The 7,387-nt window shown below is 36.8% G+C and overlaps 1 protein-coding gene across 9 annotated transcripts in view; it reads right to left on the reverse strand.

Moving 5' to 3' along the window:
* LOC580674 (myosin-16) overlaps positions 1-963 on the reverse strand; it is a 71,554-nt gene extending 70,591 nt beyond the window's left edge. For 8 of the 9 annotated variants that reach the window (XM_011684597.2, XM_003727434.3, XM_011684596.2 and 5 more), the window contains exon 1: positions 860-963. The gene's annotated coding sequence lies outside the window, so the exon portion shown is untranslated. Of the gene's footprint in view, positions 1-401; positions 495-859 lie in introns of those variants that run through there. The other variant, XM_011684593.2, reaches the window with a different exon arrangement.
* Between the last annotated feature and the right edge of the window lie 6,424 nt (positions 964-7,387).

Genomic DNA, 7,387 nt, shown 5'->3' on the forward strand with positions numbered 1-7,387 from the left:
ATAGCTGTACACATTTGTATGAAGTTATACAAAGCTTACTCATTAAATAACAAGTAATATTCATCCAAAATTTGATGTGTGATTATTATATTTAAAGTGTATTTCATCTTTACAATTCTACAGCTTGGTTTATGAATTATTTTTGTAAAAGAAGTATTTCACATGCAGCAATGCAGCGACAATAACTCACAATTCGCAATACTAATCTTATCCAATTATAATTCTACCACAATGTTATGCTCTACATAACTATATAACTTTTACTCTTGACATGAAAATACAATTTACGTAGCATGATATTCACGTAGTATAGTATATATTTCAGACAAATGAAACATTTTAAAGACTCAACGAATGTGCAGCGCTAACACCAGAAACAGCAACACAGTAATGATCCTTACAAACTCAGTAAATATCCCCGGGTTCCGTAATCTGCAAAGGCCTACTCAGCTAGATACAATTCGATGTTGGCTCTCCGGCGCTTCGATCAAAAGTAACAAAATGTGAGAATGATCACGAACCCAACCAATTCAACTTTGGTAATCTTCTCTTCTTCTCTTTTTGCCCGTTGACCAGTCCTAATCACGCACGGGTTGACACAGTGATCCAAAGAACAAACCGAGTTATCCTCGCAAATAACACAAATCTGGACAAATCCGTAAAACAAATTATCGGCTCATAAATCGACGAAGATGCGATTGACAGACTATTTGACGATATTGGCTGGGCGAGAACAAAAGCCGTCTTGTTGGATCCCGTATGCGCCTAATGATATAGGAATGCAGCGACGAAGAATCACTTCAGGAAGAAAAAAGTAAAGGAGAAGGAATAGACTCGGGAGGTTTAGAATAAGACTTACCTGAGGAAGAGAAGTCGGAGGAAGACTGGAGACAGTCCTACCAGATTGCAAGCTAGAACAATCTGTGACATGAACAACTCGGGCTCACTAACACCCATTCAAGTACCTCGGACTACGACCCGGCTTGGCGCTGATTGGTCAGCGCTGCGGGTACACCCTGCCTCGTTACTTTCGACCAATGACGTCAAAAGATGATCAGAAAATTAGCATACGCTTTGCATAAAACGATGCGGCCGGTAAGCATGTGACGTCAAGGACTCCGACAACGGGTATGCGATTGGTATGCAAGGAATTTGGTAGGAGAGAATTTTTCAATCTCGTTCGGGTACGGAAAGTTGCAGTGTATGCCTAACTTCATGGAGAGTATATATATTCTTCATGCCAGATTTTCTGCTCTGCATCTCGTGTTAGACTAATATTGATGGGTACCATTGGCCCTCAGTTTGCCTCCCCATTTTTTATATTCACAGTCAGACTGTGTGTCAGGGTAACCCACCAGCCTTCACCAAACCGTACATAAAAACGAAAACGGTATTATATTATGTTTAAAATAAAAATGAAAATATATGAACGCTTTTAAAATGATAAACTGTTGTGCTGGATAGTGTGTGGTATATATTAGTGATATACCCCGGCTGTGTGGTAAAAAGCAAGCCACCGCAGCGTAGGGGTTAAGCTCAGATGGAGAGACTAATTACACGGCGAGTGTACATTCCAAATATAGTCAATGGCGTGCCGTAGATAGAGAGCGACCGTTCGCAGCGGTATGTGAAATTCTCCCGACCAGGAGAGAGAGAGATAGAGAAAGGGAAAGAGAGAGAGAGAGAGAGAGAGAGAGAGAGAGAGAGAGAGAAAGCACAGGGCTTATCGGTTGGTGTGATAGAGGCTGCGTGGTAAGATAACTGCCCGACTCGAGTTCAACCCCCCATAAATGGAAAAGGCCCATCCATGTATACGCCGGTGATTTTCCATTTTTATTGTTTCAGGGGCAAGAAAAACTTTAGCCCCTTTGTGCACATCCTATTGCCGCCAAAAACACCTTTGAAAATAACCAACGTTATGATAAGCGTTATGCTTGAATTTGCGATACACTCCTAAGCAATTGTTGTAGACTTTTTCGCTTTCATTTGATTCGTGAAGGGGGGGGGGTTGCATTTGGTTGATTCTTACATGCACATTTAATTTCATCAAATTTTTAAAGGTTGTCTTTATTTCTGGTAGTGACAAGAATAATTTTAAAAGGATATCGACAAGATCACTACTAAAAAAGAAACATCCAGGGCGACATATCTTCTCAAACCAGGATAATTTAGGTAAATTCGCACATTCTCCACTAAAAAATACGTACACAAAACGCAGTCAGAAAACAAAAAAGTACATAAGAAACGAAATTGGTATTTGAATCCATAAAATCTAGTCTATTATTTCCCAATTATGATATGTCATCAGGGAGTCATACTTTATAAGTATGTTATGAATAATTACAAATCCTGTCATTTTTTACCATCGAAGTCGCATAAATGTAGTTCAATGTATTTTGAAAGAGAAATGTTCACTCAGAACATGAGCTGAACTGTAAGAGGGGAGAACACTTTTTTGTTTTTGTTTCAGCTCACCATTAATTATCGAACGACCGATGAGCATGAGTGAAAGTTGAAAGGGACCTGGGTTTAAAGGGAATACAAGTTCTCTTTCTTTCTCTCTCTCTCTCTCTCTCTCTCTCTCTCTCTCTCTCTCTCTCTTTCTCTATTTCTCTCTTTCTCTCTTTTTCTTCCTCTAGGTCTATATCTCATTACCTTATTCAGGCTCCTTAATTTCCTCTCTATTCATTTTTTCCCTTCCACCTCACCGCTATTTTCCCACTCTCATTCTCTCTCTCTTGTTTACATTTTATTTTTTCTGACCCCCTCTCTAATCTCTCTCTCTCTTGCTCTCTGACCACATATATATATATATATATATATATATATATATATATATATATATATATATATATATATATATCTTTAACACCTTCTCTCTAACGATCTCTCACCCTTTCTCTCTATTTTCCTTTCTATCTCTATCTCACTCTGTCACTCGGTCTCTCTTTCTCTCATACCGTCACTAAATAATTACCTTCCTTACATCCTTTCCATTTCGAAATCGAATTGTACAGTGTTCTTTACACCTATAATATTTTGTCATGAAACCCCCCCCCCCCCGCCTTCACCACATGTACATTAAGACGTTAAGAGTGAATCGTGGATGTGTTTTTTAATGCAAAATTAGAAATACATGTATATGCAAAGATTTGAAGCCATTAATACAATAACCCCGGGTGCAGCTCCACCCCCCTCTCAACAACAAAATTGATATAATATCAATTTTTGTAATCGAAAATTATCAATATTTGAGCAACCCCCATCTCATAATCGGGCTTTATGAGGTGGTATATTTATAGTTGTATCATGAGGGGCTAACCCCCTTGACACCCCTTGTTTCACACTGAGACCTTTCAGTCAAAATAATCTCCCAGTCCATCACACATCCTGAAAGCCCTGACACGACTCTCTCTCTCTCTTTCTCTCTTTCTCTCTATCTTCTCTCTCTCTCTCTCTCTCTCTATTTCTCTCTCTTTTTTTCCCTCTCCCCCTCCCCCCTCTCTCTCTCTCTCTCTCTCTCTTTCTCTCTCGCTCCCCTAGTTTTAAGTCTTGATGCAGACGTTCGAGAGATGCCTGTGGTTTCCTTGGTAACCAGATCTGATTGAGGAGATGGAATTCATGGTATTTCGAGGTTTCACGTCCAAGTGCTATGATCTTGGATATCAAAGCTTCAAGTATATACTAAGAAAATAATTTAGGAATTTGATATCTTAATGGCAAATTGATGCAATGCTTCTAGAGTTGAGATGACGATTTTTTGGAGATAAAAGCAGTACTTTATGTATGTATTGTTTATAACTAGCATGAACAAAATATTACATCGGGTAGTTGTTAACTTTATGGACAGAATGTTTTCGCTGTGATCATGCAAGTTTTGTTTAAGGGTACAACAGCAACTTAAGCACCCAACCTTTGATTGAACAGTATGGAGTAAAAATTAAATAATATTGAATAAATGTACTCTTGAGAATTGATTAATGTTCATATAATTTACCAAGAGAAATTTCCAAACCTATCACAAAATAATTGTTTTCATGTTTGCATGTATTTATCTAGTTTTTTGTTTTTGTTTACATGTTCCAATGTAAATTGACAGAATAAGAGCCAGACTAATACAAATTATCATTTTGTTTGAATAGTTTATACTTTTAGTGTTATTCTGATATTTCTCAATGTAATGACAAAAGTCTGAAAGCCTAATTAGTTAGTGCAACTTGCATGTACACAATTGATTAGAAATGATTGAGGGTTGATAACTATCCCTCCTCCCCCCCCCCCCCGAATTAACGCCCCTATTTTCAGTACATTTTAATCACGTTTTTAGCAAGTCAACTTTCACGATATTTGCAGTATACAAGTATGCGATGATGTGGATTTGAAACAAACTGTATTTCCAGCATGACAAGCAAAGGTCCCTGCCCCCCCCCCCCCAAAAAAAAAAATGTCACTTGTTTGAAAACTAGAACTTCTTGGGCGGGAAAGAAGGTCAAGATTTGAAGTCACTGCTCCACTATAAAAAAAAATATTCAAAAAGAATTATCAATCTGTGAGTGTAGCTATTATTCTTACGCCATAGTACCACTAGAATTTCATTGCAGATAGGATATGAGTTCCGTTTCATGTCATATGTATCTATCTCTTTGTACTTTAATTCGTATTTGAAATCCAACGTAATGTATGGTTACGATCAAACGTCGCTGTTTTCACGAAGTGACGGTAGTGAAAAAAAATTGCATTCACTTTGCGTGACGATTTTCCTCACTACCGTCACTTCGTGAAAACAAGGACGAAAATATTAATGAATGAATGAATAGATTAATTAATTAATTAATAAATAAAAGAATAAATGAATAGATGGATAGATAGATAGATAAATAAAATTAAAGTAAATAAATAAACAAATAGGTCTAAAACATAAAAGCGATATTCAAACATGATAGCCAAATATATTGAGTATCTTCACGCTGGTACGTCTAAATGCAATAACTTGTATACAATCAAATTACAATCTCTTCGAAATAAGCTCGAAATACGAATTATCTTTTAAAAATTGTAGTTTGTATACTGTCATACTAATACTTTCGGCTTTTTACATTTGGGTTTGGCTACAGGGTATTCTAAGAACCAATTACATCAATACCAAATCTCCTCGCCTCGACGAAACAACTTTATCCCTCCTGCAGAGAGTGACTTCCTATTAATGTTCCATGATGTCACTCGAACCCTATCGTATTCGAACTTTTAGTGGTTATAATTGTGTTGGCAATTATCCACAGGAAAGGTACATGCAGTGCCAGATATCCTAATAAAGATGGAGAGAGTCGCAGACGTCGTAGGCCTGTAAGTTTATACCCTTATTTTTTATCAAAAGAATGAAACAGAGAGTGATGGCAGCTCGACCTCCATTAAAAACAGGCCCAAAATGATGACAATTAGCCTGTGTGCTCGCTGGTTATGTTTCATTTCTTTTGTTTACATGTAGAAGATTTTAAAAAAGTTGATTAGACTTCAACAAACTATCTTATGTTATATACACTCTTAGATTTGGCTGAAGTTTGGATACATACCCATTATTTTCTTCATTTAAATTTTTTTTTTTTAGGGGGGGGGGGAACCGAAATTTGGCAATTCCTTCGAAGTATCTTCCTATTGTTCAGAATAAGTAAACAGGTTTATTGAGAAGGAAAATACCTATACCCTAAATGGAATTGAGAAGGAGATTGAAACAATATCTCACCCGTAAGGCTAATGTCCTGGGGTATAAAACTCCAGCCAATCACCCCAATATCCAGTTTAATGGCACGCGCCAAGCACGCCCGTGAAGGTCATAAAAGGGGTTATTATGCACTCATTCTGGCCCCGTTGACCCCCAAGCGGCCAAACCAAGGCATCTGTCATTATCCATTAGGATTGTCCCAAATGAATGAAGATATCATATTCAGTTTATTTTTAAAGTTATTTTAGCTTCATTTTAAAGTTGTGTAGGCCTGTGAGTGATGAGGGAGGTGGGGGGGGGGGGGGCGTAGATTAGTTTTTCTTTTCTTCTTCTAATTGTTACTTAAATTCCATATTTAAAGATAAAATTGAGTTCTGGTCACGTGAATACTCTGTGACATCAACTGTCTGGATGCAAAAGACCGGTTTACTAACATTATTATTAGGAATTCTTTTTGTAGGGCAACAGATATGAGGGGGAAATTGGTTTCCGGAGTGGAGAATTTCTTTTGTTAATCCGGGAAATAGCGTGGACAGTATAATTGTTTTAGATAGTATAAATGCAGGGTGGACATTTCAACAGCATCGAGTCACCTACATCTGAAGGCTACGTTTGAAGAATTTTCACAGGGGTGCTAACTGGGGATTATGAGCTGTACTGAGTCCGGAATGGGACCGTGGCCGTGGTTCAGGTATATTTAACAAGTTCGTTTAAAATGAGGACTTGATAGAACAAGATGATATATGTTCATCTGAACTGTTGTTTAAAAGGGAAAAAAGTAAAGTCAATCACGTTATATTTTGTTGTAAATTGATTCATACATTCCAGTTGTATTTTCCTCATACTGCATTTATGTTATGACTAGAACTTGACACACGGATCGCGTGACAATATTTATTAACCAGATTTATCGCTCAAAGCCAAAGTATATACACACAAGATGAATGTGCTTAACTGCTTACTGCTCAGAGGTGAATCATGGATTCTCTGGCCACCGGAAGTGGAAGAGGACATAATTCCGAAAAAGAATATATGCCAACAGCAATAAATGAAATTAATGAATCAATTAATAACTAAATAAATAAACAAATACATAGGTAATTGATGAATTAATAAATTAATAAGATGAATCAATAACGAAATTTCAATGTGAATTTTACTTTAAATTCTCTCGCATGCATTACAAGAATAGAACAACAATAAACAATGTCAAAGATATTTCAATGCTAATTTTCTGTTATATCATCACGTTCATCATTGTGAATATCTTTTCATTGTTTTTATTCTGTGGAAAATGAGATAAATTCGCTCTGCATAGAGCGACTACTACTACTGCTGATGCTATACTACTACTACTACTACTACTACTACTACTACTACTACTACTACTACTAATACTACTACTACTACTACTACTAATACTAATACTAATACTACTACTACTACTACTACTACTACTACTACTACTTCTACTACTATTACTACTACTACTACTACTACTTCTACTACAGGCGAGCACATTATTGTGTACCTTTTTGTTCCTTACTTATCGACTTCTTAATGATAATAAAAATATACAACTCTGGCCCTAAGATAATCAAAACGAACATCCGCTGACATCCCAAACAAGATGTTTAAGATAAGCATTAGCCGAGACATCTTCAGAAG

The sequence above is a fragment of the Strongylocentrotus purpuratus genome, unplaced genomic scaffold, assembly GCF_000002235.5.
Source record: "Strongylocentrotus purpuratus isolate Spur 01 unplaced genomic scaffold, Spur_5.0 spur5_scaffold_14, whole genome shotgun sequence".
NCBI classification, from domain to species: Eukaryota; Metazoa; Echinodermata; class Echinoidea; order Camarodonta; family Strongylocentrotidae; genus Strongylocentrotus; species Strongylocentrotus purpuratus.